At 46.8% G+C, this 16,971-nt stretch overlaps 1 pseudogene; it reads left to right on the plus strand.

The window, feature by feature from the left end:
• The first annotated feature begins 7,091 nt into the window (after positions 1-7,091).
• The window catches only part of LOC120381419, a 304,954-nt pseudogene continuing 295,074 nt past the window's right edge, over positions 7,092-16,971 (plus strand).

Here is a 16,971-nt window from a genome sequence, read left to right on the forward strand (position 1 = left end):
GGTTCTCTTAGTCACATGCTTCCACTGTTCACTTTCCTCACCCAGCAGTCTCCCCTCAGAGTTCTTTGGTCCTGCTTCCATCTGCAAGTCTGAGCTTATCCCTTCAGCCTCCTCATGTCTTTGCTCCATCATCGGCTCGAACCCCCTTCTAAACTTGACCAGAGTTTCCACCTGCATTGGCCTGCTAAACCCAGGGTTGTGAGTTCAATCCTTGAGGAGGCCACTTAGGGATCTGGGGCAAAAATTGGTCCTGCTAGTGAAGGCAGGGGGCTGGACTCGATGACCTTTCAAGGTCCTTTCCAGTTCTAGGAGATTGGTATATCTCCAATTATTACCTTTATTACCTATTACCTTTATCAGCTCTATCAGGTGGCACTTCATGCAGACAAAACTCTTTTCAGGTATCCCCTCCAGGATCGTGTACATGCCGCAGCTTCCACATCCAGTCATCCTCATTGTGTCTTTCCCTGCTGCCTCTGTATCGGTCATAGCCTTCCCACCTAAAATGTGTTAGTCCAAGAAACACAAAACAAAACAAATCCCCAAAAGGCACCAGAACACTGGCAGACCACCACCCACTCCCTTCACTAGCCTGTCAGTTCCTCTGCCTAGGTCTCTTAGTCTCCCAAGTAAACTCCCTCTGAAACTCGCCTGTTTACAGCTCTGTTTGCTGGCTGCTGTGCCGCTGCAGCTGTCTATGCATCTGCACACAGTGTTCAAGATGTGGGCGTACCATGGATTTATATACAGGCAATATAATATTTTCTGTCTTTTTATCTATCCCTTTCTTAATGATTCCCAACATTTTTTCACTGCCGCTGCACATTGAGTGGATGTTTTCAGAGAACTATCCACAGTGACTCCAAGATCCGTCTCTTGAGTGGAAACAACTAATTTAGACCCCGTCATTCTGTATGTATAGTTGGGATTATGTTTTCCAATGGGCTGCAATATGTGCTATCCTGTCATCTAGTACTGCTGAGATCCTGCATTCAGTGATATCCCTGCCCTTCCTGTTCCCTTTCTCCGCTGAACCCCACCAGCCCATGCTTCCTGTTTCCAGCTTCCCCAGGACTCTCTCATTGTCTCTGTCTCTGGACCTCTCTGTGAGCAAGAAGCAGTGCCGGGGAGACTTGCCCTTTCTCTGGAGTCTTTGATTTCTGGGACATGGATTTACTTTCTCTGTGTTTTAGGAGACTCTTTGAAATTGAGTGTCTGTGACATTAAGCACAGTGCAACCTGGACTGTTGAACAGCTGTGTCCCCTCAGTTCCCCAGGCTGGGGTGCCTTTTACACTGCTCTACTGTGAAAGCAGCCACTCCTGGGCAGTTCACACGCAGTCTCCAGCATGTAACTCGCTCCCAGCTACACAGTATTGAGTGCTGCTAGTCAGTGACTCACGAGTTACAGTGCAACACAGGAGAACCCCAGAAAATTCTCTGCTCCCAGACTTCCCCCAGAAATGTGCATCTTTCGCTGTCCAGCACACTACTGAACAATGGGAGCTCATATGAAGTCTGTCATTTCACAAGTGGAAAATGACATGCGCCAGCCTTGTTATCCCAGATGGAGTTTCCAACACACTTTAATCCAACCACACTGGTTAGATAAAGAATAAAACAAGATTATTAACTATAAAAAAATATTTTAAGATACAGATAATGAGGCATAAAGCTCAGAATTGTTTACAAAAGAAATGCAAAGATAAAACACAAACTAACATCTAAGTTAACCAGCTGAAACGGATTCAAGGCAAAGGTTTCTCTCACCATGTGCTGAGACAGGCTGGTTTTCCTTTCAGCCAGGACTCCCCCTAACCTGCCCCTGCCGCGTTCAGGTCTTCAGGAGTTGTCATGAGCAGAGGAAAGGGAGAGAGAGAGTCTGAAGCATTTTCCTCACCTCTTTTTATAACTCAGTCCTTTGTACTAGAAACAACTTCAGTTCTCAGCTGAGTCATGGTGCCAGGCTGTCTGTCGGAGATATGAGAATTGGGAGGGAAAGTCTACAGAAAGAGCTTTGGAGCTTTGGTCAAGTTAGAAGGCCTGAAGTATTAGCTGAGCTTGCTTCTCTGTGTAAAGGGCATAGAAAGGCAGAGTGGAATGGAAAATCCCCCAAATTGGGGAACAATGGCTTTGTGTGCAGAAGGGGCCTAAGGAGGTGTAGTGGAAAGTCCCCAAACACACTGATTTGCAGTAACTGAGCTTGTGAAACATAACCACAATGGAAGTGTTAGAAAAGTCAAACCACGAACTAGACTAGGAATAACAATAACAGGAAAGGCTGAATGTGGAAAACTGCTTGTTCAGCTCGCTTTTGACCTGCATCATATTTTGCAATATATTCCAAATAAGGTAATTAACGTGCAATGTATGTGCCATTGATTGTGGTTTTAAGCTTTAAAAGGCTTGTGTGGTTTTTAGCTCAGGGGACAGTATTCCAATAGCTGTCGCCCCTGCGCACGCTTAACCAAGAAAAGAGCCTCAGGCTGAGCTGATTCAAAATCAATCGTGTGGTTGTTTTCCACAACAGCTTCAAGAGGTCCCTGTGATGGAATGTAAATGTCGTCTTCACACCTTCCCCCTGCAGGAGAATGGCAGTTCGACCAGCTGTTTGCCTTGCTGTCTCTGAGGAACTGCTCTGTGGGTGTTCCCCAGAATTGTAACTTTTTCCGTAATCTCATACTGTAAAATCTCATAACTTTACATACAGTGTTACTACACATTTTAACAGGAGGATAATATTCAGTAGATTATGCATTTTCAAATGATACCTCACAAGCCATACTGTGTACAAAATTGATCATAATTTTCTAGAAGAGTGAACATAGGGTATAGACTGACACAGTGTCTGTGTGTGTGTTCCCAGCAGATATGTGGGTATTTCAGTCCCTCATAAGCACAGTGTTCAGCATCTTCAAGGACCTGGGGAACTGGTCCTGGGAATTCACTGGTTTACCAAGTCTGACACTGTATGGAATTGTGAGACACTTTGGTATTAATAATAAAATAATATAATCTTATCAAATTAAAATGAATCATGCTAGATATGCCATGTAAGGTGTCAGGGAAATGTTATGATTTGCCAAGTATGATAATTTTGTTTCTATGTCTGTATCACCTTTGTATTGTGAGTTATAGATATGTAGGGTATATCTGTATTTCCAGACTTGTGCAGTGTTTCTGGGTGACACCCCCAGACATATTGACATCAACACTGCCTAGCCTGTTTGATGGCCCATTGAGGGTCATCAGCTGTACAATGAGCCCATGGAAAGGACCAAGGGGATACACCTATTGAGTCAGCAAGACATGCCGGGTATACCTGTGTAATGAGAACTCGAAGGCTTTTCCATGCCACATGCTGTGAATCTTGTGTTTGGGACACAGGAAGTACAAGCCACATAGCAAAAGAAATATAAAGGGCAGCTGCATCATCTCCATTTTGTCTTCAATCCCCTTTCCTGCCTCTGGAGCAACTTCTCTACAAACTGAACCCTGGAACAAAGGACTGAATGATCCATCCAAGCTGTGGATGTGTTCCAGGCAGATTTTCATACCGGCAACTCACCAATACTGCTAAGAACCTGATATATCCATTTTGGAATGTATCTGACTGCTTTCCCATTTAACTTTCTTTCTTTCTTTCTTTTGTTTAAACCTTTAGTTTAGATGCTAAGAATTGGCTGGCAGTATGGTATTTTGGGTAAGATCCAAACCTATACTGACCTGGTAACGTGGCTGACCTTTGGGATCAGAAGATCATTTTGTTTATGTGAGCAGAGTTTTGAAATAACCTCTCACTGTACTGGACCTAAGTGCTCATTAGGAGTCAGAGAACTGGGATGCAATAAAGGGGGCCGTGTGATTTCTTTTTTCAGCTTCTCGATAACCCAAGTGGGTGATCCCTTTTTCAGCCTGCCCTGATCTTGGCATTTTCAGTGAGACCTGCCTCTGGCCCACCAGGTCACACTAAGCACTGAAGTTAAATTAATAGAATGTTTTTTATGACAAAGTCTTATGAAATCAACTGAATTCCTTTTTTCTTTCATCTGAGCAGGGTTTTCTGTTACCCAGCCTGATGTGATCTCCCAGCTGGAACAAGGGGAAGAGCCATGGGTCCCAGACCTCCAGGGTTCAGAGGAAAGAGAGATCCTGAGAGCTCCCTGCACAGGTGAGGAAACATTAAACCACCTCAGAATCTGTAACTGCCTGAAGGAAACATCTGGGATGCCCTACAAAGCCCTTGGGGAGGTGTCTCAGTTCATTATTGTCCCTAGCAGGGGTCATATCCTCAGGGTAAATATAGCTCATGGCTTCCTATAGATCCTAGCAGACACCAGGCAGTAGCTTCCTCCCTTCCCCCTGCGTATTTGGATGGGATGTGAAGGCTGAATTGATCCCCTCCTCTCTCTTATTTAGAATCATAGAATCTCAGGGTTGGAAGGGACCTCAGGAGGTGTCTAGTCCAACCCCCTGCTCAAAGCAGGACCAAACCCAACTAAATCATCCCAGCCAGGGCTTTGTCAAGCCTGACCTTGAAAACCTCTAAGGAAGGAGATTCCACCACCTCCCTAGGTAACCCATTCCAGTTCTTCACCACCCTACTAGTGAAAAAGTTTTTTTCTAATGTCCAACCTAAACCTCCCTCTCTGCAACTTGAGACCATTACTCCTTGTTCTGTCATCTTCTACCACTGAGAACAGTCTAGATCCATCCTCTTTGGAACCCCTTTCAGGTAGTTGAAAGCAGCTATCAAATCCCCCCTCATTCTTCTCTTCTGCAGACTAAACAATCCCAGTTCCCTCAGCCTCTCCTCATAAGTCATGTGCTCCAGCCCCCTAATCATTTTTGTTGCCCTCCGCTGGACTCTCTCCAATTTATCCACATCCTTCTTGTAGTGTGGGGCCCAAAACTGGACACAGTACTCCAAATGAGGCCTCACCAGTGCTGAATAGAGGAATGATCACATCCCTTGATCTGCTGGAAATGCCCGTGCTTATACAATCCAAAATGCCATTAGCCTTCTTGGCAACAAGGGCACACTGTTGACTCATATTCAGCTTTTTGTCCACCGTAACCTCTAGGTCCTTTTCTGCAGAACTGCTGCCCAGCCATTTGGTCCCTAGTCTGTAGCAGTGCATGGGATTCTTCCGTCCTAAGTGCAGGACTCTGCACTTGTCCTTGTTGAACCTCATCATGTTTCTTTTGGCCCAATCCTCTAATTTGTCTAGGTCCTCTGTATCCTATCCCTACCCTCCAGTGTATCAACCACTCCTCCCAGTTTAGTGTCATCTGCAAACTTGCTAAGGGTGCAGTCCACACCATCCTCCGGATCGTTAATGAAGATATTGAACAAAACCGGCCCCAGCACCGACCCTTGGGGCACTCCACTTGATACCGGCTGCCAACTAGACATGGAACCATTGATCGCTACCCGTTGAGCCCGACCTTCTAGCCAGTTTTCTATCTACCTTACCGTCCATTCATCCAGCTCATACTTCTTTAACTTGCTGGCAAGAATACTGTGGGAGACTGTATCAAAAGCTTTGCTAAAGTCCAGAAATAGCACATCCACTGCTTTCCCCTCATCCACAGAGCCGCTTATCTCATCATAGAAGGCAATTAGGTTAGTCAGGCATGACTTGCCCTTGGTGAATCCATGCTGACTGTTCCTGATCACTTTCCTCCTTTAAGTGGTTCAGAATTGATTCCTTGAGGACCTGTTCCATGATTTTTCCAGGGACTGAGGTGAGACTGATTGGCCTGTAGTTCCCTGGATCTTCCTTCTTCCCTTTTTAAAGATGGGCACTACATTAGCTTTTTCCAGTCATCCGGGACCTTCCCGATTGTCATGATTTTTCAAAGATAATGGCCAATGGCTCTGCAGTCTCATCGGCCAACTCCTTTAGCACCCTCGGATGCAGTGCATCCGGCCCCATGGACTTGTGCTCATCCAGCTTTTCTAAATAGTCCCGAACTACTTCTTTCTCCACAGAGAGCTGGTCACCTCCTCCCCATAGCGTGCTGCAGAGTACAGCTGTCTGGGAACTGACCTTGTCTGTGAAGACAGAGGCAAAAAAAGCATTGAATACACTAGCTTTCTCCACATCCTTTGTCTCTAGGTTTCCTCCCTCATTCAGCAAGGGGCCCACACTTTCCTTGACTTTCTTCTTGTTGCTAACATACCTGAAGAAACCCTTCTTGTTACTCCTAACATCTCCGGCTAGCTGCAACTCCAAGTGTGATTTGGCCTTCCTAGTTTCACTCCTGCATGCCTGAGCAATACTTTTATACTCCTCCCTGGTTATTTGTCCAATCTTCCACTTCTTGTAAGCTGTTTTTTTGTGTTTAAGACGAGCAAGGATTTCACTGTTAAGCCAAGCTGGTCGCCTGCCATATTTACTTTTCTTCCTACACATCGGGATGGTTTGTTCCTGCAACCTCAATAAGGATTTTTTAAAATACAGCCAGCTTTCCTTGACTCCTTTTCCCGTCATGTTATTCTCCCAAGGGACCTTGCCCATCAGTTCCCTGGGGGAGTCGAAGTCTGGTTTTCTGAAGTCCAGGGTCTCTGTTCTACTGCTCTGTTTTCTTCCTTGTGTCAGGAGCCTGAACTCGACCATCTCATGGTCACTGTCTCCCAGGTTCCCATCCACTATTGCTTCCTCTACTATTTCTTCCCTGTTTGTGAGCAGCAGGTCAAGAAGAGCTTTTCCCCTAGTTGGTTCCTCCAGCACTTGCACCAGGAAATTGTCCCCTACACTTTCTAGAAACTTCCTGGATTGTCTGTGGGAAGAGTTTGGGGGAGTTCAGCTCCTGATTTTTATTTGACCTCCCTCCAGCACTTGTTTTGGTTTGGTCTTTCCTGTTCCATCCCTGTTTGAGGTGTCTGTCTCTGTCACAGCAGGTGATGCAATGGTCCGTGAGAAAGAGGAGCGGAATTCTCAGCAGAAAAATGTTGAGCAAGTGGATAAACACGGAGCATTATCACAAAGCTCGAAAAGGAATGTGTCCAGGAGTCCTGAGCAGGGAAACTCCTGGGAGATTCAGCACAGACCAGAAACAGAGCAAGGAAACCAGCCAGGGGAGAAATTGGGTAAATTTATTTCCTGTTGGGGAACTCAGAAGGTCCTCATGGAAACCACAACACAACAGGAAATCCTTAGGCGAAAGAGAAAAAATACATGCACTGAGTGTGGGCAAAACTTCATTCACAGATCAAGCCTTTCTGTTCATCTGAGAATCCACACAGGGGAGAGGCCCTACAAATGCCCTGAGTGTGGGAAAACCTTCAATCGCAGTTCGCACCTTATTAGCCATCAAACAATCCACAGAGGGGAAAGACCCTACGAATGCAGTGAGTGCGGGAAAACCTTCAATCGCAGCTCAAACCTTATTAGCCATCAAAGAATTCACACGGGGGAGAGGCCGTATAAATGCTGTGAGTGTGGAAAATGCTTCACTAAGAGTTCAGCCCTTTCTCAACATCAGAGAATCCACACGGGGGAGAGGCCCTATGAATGCCGTGAGTGTGGGAAAACCTTCACTTACAGATCAGGCCTTTCTAGACATCAGAGAATCCACACAGGGGACAGGTCCTACGAATGCAGTGACTGTGGGAAAAGCTTCACTCAAAGATCAGGCCTTTCTGTTCATCAGAGAATCCACACAGATGAGAGGCCCTATGAATGCAGAGAGTGTGGGAAAAACTTCACTCAAAGATCAGCCCTTTCTGTTCATCAGAGAATCCACACGGGGGAAAGGCCCTATGAATGCCGTGACTGTGGGAAAAGCTTCACTCAAATATCAGCCCTTTATGTTCATCAGAGAATCCACACAGATGAGAGGCCCTATGAATGCAGTGAGTGCGGGAAAAGCTTCACTCACAGCTCAGCCCTTTCTAAACATCAGAGGATCCACACAGGGGAAAGACCCTACGAATGCCGTGAGTGTGGGAAAAGCTTCACTCAAATATCAGCCCTTTCTGTTCATCAGAGAATCCACACAGGGGAAAGACCCTACGAATGCCTTGAGTGTTGTAAAACCTTCAGTTGCAGCTCGCACCTTATTCGTCATCAAACAATCCACAGAGGGGAAAGACCCTACGAATGCAGTGAATGCTGGAAAACCTTCAATCGCAGCTCAAACCTTATTAGCCATCAAAGAATTCACACGGGGGAGAGGCCGTATAAATGCTGTGAGTGTGGAAAATGCTTCACTAATTGTTCAGCCCTTTCTCAGCATCAGAGAATCCACACAGGGGAGAGGCCCTATGAATGCCATGAGTGTGGGAAAACCTTCTCTTGGCACTCATCCCATGTTAGCCATCAGAGACTCTGCAAGAGAGATCAACATTGTAAAAATCTCTAGGGCTATCAATACTTTGTTTTTTTTAATACTTTTCCTGATTCCCACATAGTAACTTTTAAAGCTCTTTGAACTGTTCGCAGCACCGTTATCCCTCAGCTTGTCCAGATGAGTGGCCCATTTTTGCCTTTTGCAGTTCGCCCTCTTTTGAGATGGACCTATTTGTCCTTTCTATTGTCCCACAAGTAACTGGAGTGTGCCCTCCCTATGAGGAACCAGGGAGCATCACGTTTATACCATTTCTCCTATTGCAAAGTTATTGTTAGAGGCACCAGTGATCCAGATTGTATCCTTGCCTGTTGTTCTCACATTGCTCTGGGTTGTGCTGAAGAGCAGTTATATTGGGAATTTTTCAAATTATATGTAAATGAAGAGGAGCAGGGGCAGGAAAAAAGTATAATTACAGCTTCTGTGACACTGGAAGGAGATGGGGTGACTCAGAGATTCCCTCCTTCCCCATCACTGCAGAACTCTTAAACTCTGCCTGGCTCAGGCAAAAGTTATCTTCATCACATTCTATCCATCCACTTCTCAAAGTGTCATGTGATGAAGCATTCTCCGTTGTCTGTGCTTGCAGATGATGTTTTGACTTCTTTAATCCTATATCAGAGTCGCTATGACTGGAGATGAAAGTGTCAAAGACCTGGGAGGGGAATTCAAATGGATCCCAAATACAGTGTGATCATTTAGAGTTTAAATTCCAGGTTCCATCTATTGTAAAGCCACTTCTGGCAAGAGGGCTGTTTTTCCCTTATTATGGGGATGCTACGATACTAAAAAAATTGTAAATAACATAACTGACTATTGAGACAGGGATGAGGGAAGCAGGTTTGAATGGATCAGAGGAGAATGTGATGGGAGACTCTCTTGTCCCGATTCTGAATAATCAGATGTAACCTGCTCTGGAATTTCACTTGACACTTTCTTTGTCATGTATTCTCTCTCTGTGATGCGGGTTTCTATCTTTCCTGAAGGCTGTTTGGTCACCCAATTGGATATTAGTTCATTTGGTAGGATGTAGCTCAGATTTATTGAAGAATTTAAAACAATGACCCTTTGCTAAAGTCCTCATTTATGATTTCAGCTTTGCTTTTTCCCCATCCCTCCATGATGACATGGAGAAAGTTGAAGTGCAGTTCTATCAACAGGAGAGAACTCTCTAATTTACTGGACAGGCTAACAAAGAAACAGCAGTGATTTAAAATCTCCACTCAGAAATGGTGAACAACAGCAGAACCCCTACTAGCTGAAGGAAGTGCATCTGATCACAGTGTATTTCAGTTGTTTAAGGCAATATTGTCTCCGATGATCTGGGAAGAGAATTCCATGGTAAGTGATTTTGAACTAGGCAAAATGCCCATGTGTTTGGTTCCCAAAGCATTTGTAACCCAGGCCCTACAGAAGATCTCTCCTAGCTAATCCTATGGTATGGGAAATGCAGCCCTTCATGACACAGATGTTGAGGAAATAGAAGTGGAGTTTTTGTCAAATTTATCCTTTGGAGGTGCTAAAGATGTGTATAAAATGAAACCAGTGTTGAAAATGTAATAGCTTCTGAAAAATATCCATTTTTTAATAGAATCTCCAGCTCTGGAAACTAACAAAGATTCTGATCCAGGCCTGTATCCAGTCCCTTCCCTGGACCTGTGCCACCGAATTAAAGAAGAGCTGGGCATGTTTCAGGAAGCCATTCCTCATTAACACTGCTGAGATTTTAAGTGGTTTTGTAAAGGAGTCTACTTCAGAGAACTGTAACTTTACCCTATCCAAGACCAAGGATTTGGAAAGAGCTGAGGTTGAAAGAGTCCACACCCAGTTCTTGGTTTCCACCCCAGTAAAGGAAGCTATGGTGACCCAAGGAAAATTGTTTGTACAGCTCCACTTCCAAGTTCAGTGTCACTGATTACACTTCCAAAGTATGCCAGGGTTAGACTGAGAACAGTCATCCTTCACTGTTTGGCTGCAAAGAGAGAGTGCTTCATAGGACAGTCCTTCCCTGTGGATCCCAAACTGGCTGCCTGGTTGGGTAACAAGGACTTTCAGGCTGTAGAAATTATGGTAACCAATAAGGCAAAGAATGTGTCAGCCTCCAATTTCAGATTTTCAGATACATGCATGTTGAGTCCTGAGACTATGGTTTTGTGTCTGACGCTGTGGCTACACAATTAAGCTGATGTTGGCACAGCTCCACCAATGTAGCTGTGCTGCTGTAGCACTGCAATAACAGATGCTGTAAGCCAATGGGAGAGATTTCTCCCATCAGACTTGATTAGTCCAGCCCCTGCAAGTGGTGGTGGCTATGTTGGCAGGAGAAGCTCTCCTGCTCATGTAGCACTATCTACACAGGGGGTTAGGGCTGTGTAACTACATTGTTCAGCTGTTTGGATTTTTCACTCCCCTAAGTAATATAGTTATCCCAATAAATGTCTTTAGTGTAGACCAGACCTTAGTTTTCTCTTGTGTTTTATGCATATACATTACTTCTCTACCTCCTCCTACTTTGAAAGATTAAAAAGTGTGAAAAGAGAGGTATTTTTCTCCATGATGCAAACATTCCAACATAGAAGACCCCTTCTACCAACACACATGGCAGAAGATCCTGAGATATATGAACTCACAGAAGTGGTTGGGACCTACGTTGGGACAAACTACAATAAGAACCAGGGTTCAGTTGTTGGCAATGGGGATTAAAAGCAAACTAACATATATGACAAGAATTTGTGATCTTTGAATATGTTATTGTTACCAATTAAAATGATAGGTGAAGTTATTGGTTAAAGAGTAAGAGACTGTGTGATAATCTGAATTATTTTGGAAAACTGAAAGTTGTCTTGTTTTTGTGTTTTGTTAGTCATACAGGAAATGATGGCTAATCTTGAAAAGTTAATTAGATTTAATTTACCCTGGTTCCTCAACTGTTGCTACAGCTCTACTACCCATCAGTCCAAAGACTGAGAGAAATGGAGAGTTCCAACCATTGTCCTTTTAGTATCTTATTGTTCCTCTCTCTGTTTTTTTGTGCTGGTCTTTCTAGTCTATCACTTTCTGCCTTTGTTTAGTTGGTAACAGTTGGTTTCCATCACTCACGTTTGTTTGTTTAAAGCTCTATCCATTGTTAAATAAATTTTTTGCTTGTTTGATAACTGTACTCAGGTGCTGTATGAGATACAGTAGCAATGGTCCACAGTAAAACTAGTAACCTGGGATACTTGGGGAAGAGAGGATCTGGGATTTCACCAAGTATCTGGTGATCCGGGCTGGACCCCAGAGGGGGACACATTGAAGGAACTCAGGGGTGAGGGTGGCTGCTGTAGCTTAGAGGAGGGTGCTTGAGTTCCAGCAGGCTGGTGAGTTTGGTCACTAACATCCAAATGGAAAACCCCCTCTTCCTTGTGGCAGGTGGCAACAAGAGACTCACAGCCCTCAGCACCCTGAGAAGGGTCACAATGTGTCTCTGTGTTGATCCACCTGTCAAATTCACACAGGGAAAGCTCCCGGTATTCCATCAAACTCTGCATCACACCTCTTGAGTATTTAAAAGAGTATCTCATAACTATTTGTCTATGTAAAGTATCAGAACAGTTCACAAATTTTAGGATCTGCCCTATGAAATCATGGAAAATATGCTCTTCGCTCTGTGGGTACATCTAGACTACCCGCCGTATCGGCCGGTAGCGATCGATTTCTCGGGGATTGATATATTGTGTCTCATCTAGACGTGATATATCAATCCCTGAAAGTGCTTCCGTTGACTCCGGAACTCCACCAGTGCGAACGGCGGTAGCGGAGTCGACAGAGGGAGCCGCAGATGTCAATCCCACGCTGTGAGAGCGAGAGGTAAATCGATCTAAGATACTTCGACTTCAGCTACGCTATTCACGTAGCTGAAGTTGTGCATCTTAGATTGATCCCCCCCAGTGTAGACCAGCCTTGTGAAAGCATGTAAAGAATCCCAAGTGCTGAAGGACAGCCTTTGGGTCCAGAGCGACCTAGACAAATTGGAGGATTGGGCCAAAAGAAATCTGAGGAGGTTCAACAAGGAGAAGTGCAGAGTCCTGCACTTAGGACGGAAGAATCCTATGCACTGCCACAGACTGGGGACTGACTGAGTGAGGGGGGTTTGATAGCAGCCTTCAACTACCTGAAAGAGCAGCAGTGTGGGCTTTCTCCTGGCCACTTTTGCTGGGCTGGGCAGGGAGCCTGGAGGCCTTTCTAGAAGAGCATTGGGAACTGAGCTAGAAAAACCAACGTGAAAACCAGAACCTCAGGTTTAGACTCATTTATTTATAATATTAAATCTTCAGTTCTAGTGTCGCAGTCAATACAATTGCTTCAGCCTGATAAGTTTTCCCTTTGGGAAACTAACTTCTCTCCAAGGGGAGTGGAGAGAAAGTACTTTTCAGAGTCCGAGAGAGACAAGGCGGGTGAGGGTAAGAGCTTGCAGAGGACCAACCTCTGTTGGTGAAAGAGACAAGCTGTGGAGTTAACCCAGCACCCTTCTTCAGTTCTGTGTAGCCTGGAAGGTCGTCTCTTCCATAACCAGCAGTTAGAACATAAGAACAGCCACACTGAGTCAGACCAGTTCATCTAGCCCACTCTCCCGAAAGTGGCCAATGCCCGGCGCCCCAGAGGACCTCTGGGACCAGCATGGATACAACACCACCACAAACAAGGTTAAAAGTCAATGCACATGGGAGAAGGATCTTGTGTTTCATTCCTTATGTCCTAGTCCCATCATGTGGCCATTTCCTTTTCTTCCTTTCTGTTAAAAGCTTTGGTGTTTTGCACAGAAACATTATTTCCCCAGGAGAGACCCAGGAGGTGGGGCTGCATTCCTGTGCCAAACAGTCACTGGAAGGGGGCAGACAAAGGCCTTTAGGACGAGGCATCCGTCACTGTCAAAAGATCATCTCCCTCCTGCAGGTCACTGGGAGCCAGAATTTGTTCCTTATCCTCCTGGAGTCTGAGGGCTGGAATCAGCACTACCCAGCCCCTCCATATGTAGCAGGAACAAACACAAACCTGGTCTTTAAAACAAGCTGTCCCCTTCCTTCTCAGGGAAGATTTTTCTGTGATTGAAGTGGAGCTTCAGTTCCCCTCTCCTAGGGGTGGGGCAGGTGTGGGGCCAGCTCCCAGTAAGATCTGTTTTTACCTTTGCCCCGTTTCAGTCACTCTGGGATGGTAACTCTGCTCCCAGCTGTCAGGCAGCTTCCAGCCCAACCACCCTGCTCACTACTTCCATGGTCATGTGTCACCCCCTTTGCCAGCACACAGAGCCTGCAGGAAAGCTACTCCTGCCAGATGCACTGGTGGTATAGTGGTGTGCGTAGGTGTCTTCCAAGCAATTCATCTGGGTTTGATTCCCAGCCAATGCAATAATGGCTTTTCTCTTCTGTTGTTTCCTCATCTGGAAGTGGCTTAATTTCAGTCACATTGTGTTACAATCACATTATCTATAGAATGAGACAATAAATGGGTCAAAGTCCAGCAGGTCATACAAGATGGAGGCACACAAAGGGCTGGAATGTGTCATCTGAGAAAGACAGAACCCTTGGAAACCTGCATCTTCCATCCCCTGGCCTTGCGTGTTATGATTCCAGCTGCGTGAGCTGTTTGTATGATGTTCCGGCATGGTGGGGAAATGAAATTTTGAGTCAGTTTTTGCTCCTGCAGATTCCTTTGCTGTTACAATTATAATGACATAAACAAAAGGGAGGCAAAATAAACATAACCCCCAAATTGCAATACAGGTGGGGAAAGAGACGATCACGGTTAAGCCAAACACTTCAAAATAAAAATTAATACTAAAAAAGGGGAGAGGGAAGAGATCAGGTATGTGGAGATCCCCTTGATATTTCAACGCACATTGTTAGAATCAAAGTTCAGACTTGACACTGGAAAACCTGCAACTACCTGTCTCTCTGAACACCTGTGATGAGCAAGATGGAGTTGGGACACCTGTTCTGCTTCAATCATTTATTAAAAAAAATAATAATAATAATTGGAGATATACCAATCTCCTAGAACTGGAAGGGACCCTGAAAGGTCATCAAGTCCAGCCCCCTGCCTTCACTAGCAGGACCAATTTTTGCCCCAGATCCCTAAGTGGCCTCAACGATTGAACTCACAACCCTGGGTTTAGTAGGCCAATGCTCAAACCACTGAGCTATCCCTCCCCCCAATTGTCTCTCTGTTCTCTCCTTCTCCCCCCAATTCCTCGTCTCCAATGTCTCTGCCTTTCTCCTCTTGCTCCCTCTCCCCTGCCCTTTCCAGGAACTCACAGTCTACAGCATTTAGGATGAGCCAGAGCTCCCATGTTCTGCACATGAGCCTGTGTCAGAGGACGTGGGACCCCGGTCAGAACCAGTCACCAGATCAATATGACCCTTTATGGGCGACTTCTCTGCCTACTCTGCAATTTACATCTCCCCACCCCTCCGCAAACAGGGTGGGGTACAGCTCTGACTGAGAGGCCTCACAGGAGAAATTTCAGCCCAAAGACAAATTTGTGTGAAATGTTGAGAAATGAAGAGCCCCCCAAATCCCCAGAACTCTAGTGTCACCCCCATGGCACCAGCACAGGGAACCCAGTGAGATGGGGTTACAGAATACAAGGGGGGAGGCAGCAGGGAGAGAGGTGACAGCAGGGCCGGTTCTAACATTTCTGCCGCCCCAAGCAGAAAAGGAGAGCGCCGCCGCCCCAGCGCGCGCGGCGCTCCGCCCCCGTCCTCCCCAGCAGCGTGGCGCGCAAACCATTACCACCCTCCCGAGCGGCCAATTCCCCGAGCGGCACGCCGCGCCAGCCAATTCCCGCCCGAAAGGCATCGTAGCGCCCCGCCCCCCCCTCCAGCCGCGCGTAGCACCGCCCAAGTCTCCGCCCCCCCCTGAGCGGTGTGTAGCGCCAGCCAATTCCCTGCCCCCACCGTCACCGAGCGGCGCAGCGCGCCGCCCAACCAAAAATAACAAAACCAAACCCCAATCGCCGCCCCCTCCCAAGGTGCCGCCCCAAGCACGTGCTTGGTAGGCTGGTGCCTGGAGCCGGCCCTGGGTGACAGGGAGTCTCTCTTTCCTTCCAGGAACTGCAGTCACAGCCGGGAGGGCTTTGTCTCATTGGAAGGGATCCGTGTCTGTCACGGAGGTGGTGGAAGTGACGAATTCTGTGACTTCCCGCGACCTCCATGACTTCTAAGTGAAAGCTGGAGGAATGTAGGTAAGTATAGTGGTTGGTAGGTTTCCAGTATAGGGTGGTGTTTATGTGACCATCGTTTAATAGCACTGTAGTGTCCAGGAAGTGGATCTCTTGTGTGGACTGGTCCAGGCTGAGTTTGATGGTGGGTTGGAAATTGTTGAAATCATGGTGGAATTCCTCAAGGGCTTCTTTTCCATGGATCCAGATGCTGAAGATGTCAGCAGTGTAGCACAAGTAGAGTAGGGGCCTTCGGGGACGAGAGCTGAGGAAATGTTCTAAGTCAGCCATAAAAACGTTGGCATACCGTGGGGCCATACAAGTACCCATAGCAGTGCCGCTGACTTGAAGGTACACATTGCCCCCAAATGTGAAATAGTTATGGGTGAGGACAAAGTCACAAAGTTCAGCCTCCAGCTTTGCTGTGACATTATCGGGGATACGGTTCCTGATGGCTTGTAGTCCATCGTTGTGTGGAATGTTGGTGTAGGGGGCTTCTACCTCCATAGTGGCCAGGATGGTGTTTTCTGGAAGATCATTGTAGTTTCCTCAGGAAGTCAGTGGTGTCTCGAAGATAGCTGGGAGTGCTGGTGGCGTAGGGCCTGAGGAGGGCGTCTACATAGCCAGACAATCCTGCTGTCAGGGTGCCAATGCCTGAGATGATGGGGCGTCCAGGATTTCCAGGTTTATGGATCTTGGGCAGCAGATACAATAACCCTGGTTGGGGTTCTAGGCTGTCTTATTGCCAAGGGACGGAGGAAACTCAGCCAGCAGCAGGGGGTGCAGAACACCGTCCTAGTGTGGGGGTGACAGCGCCTCCGGGATCCTGACATCCCAGCACTTTATACACCTTCCTGGAGCCTCCCAACCCCCCTCGGCTGTCGGGACTGCGACCCCAACCCTACTGACGAGAAACAGGCTTGGGGAGGGGAAGCTACTGGCTTAGGGTCACACCAAGTGTCAGAAGTATGGATGGAACCCAGCAGTCCTTCTCTCCAGGCCCCTTCGCTAACCACTGCTGCACACTCCCTCCCACAGCTGGCAATGACAAGCAGGCCCTCACAGCCGCTCCCCCTGCCTTTGAGAGGGAGTGTGCTCCACTGGAGTGACTGGGCCAGGGGATTGGGAGTCAGGACTCCTGAGTTGCATTGCTGGGTTTCCTATTGGTTCCACTGCTGGTTGTTTTCCTTTTCCTGGGGGACTCTGGGCAAGTTGCTCCCCCCTCTAGGGCTCCGTCCCCAGCAGGCAAATGGGGATTTCGTACCTTCCCGCTATTGGAAAGTGCTGGGAGAATCCCCCAGCCAAAGCTGCTCTGACAGCGCTAAGCAGCATCTGACCATTCAAGGTCGGAGCGCACTGCCCAGGAGGAGGAGTGTTTGGCTCTGGGGTTTCACTTCAGCCCAGTCTAGAGAGAGGGGC

This window comes from Mauremys reevesii, linkage group 14 (genome assembly GCF_016161935.1).
Source record: "Mauremys reevesii isolate NIE-2019 linkage group 14, ASM1616193v1, whole genome shotgun sequence".
Taxonomy (NCBI): domain Eukaryota; kingdom Metazoa; phylum Chordata; order Testudines; family Geoemydidae; genus Mauremys; species Mauremys reevesii.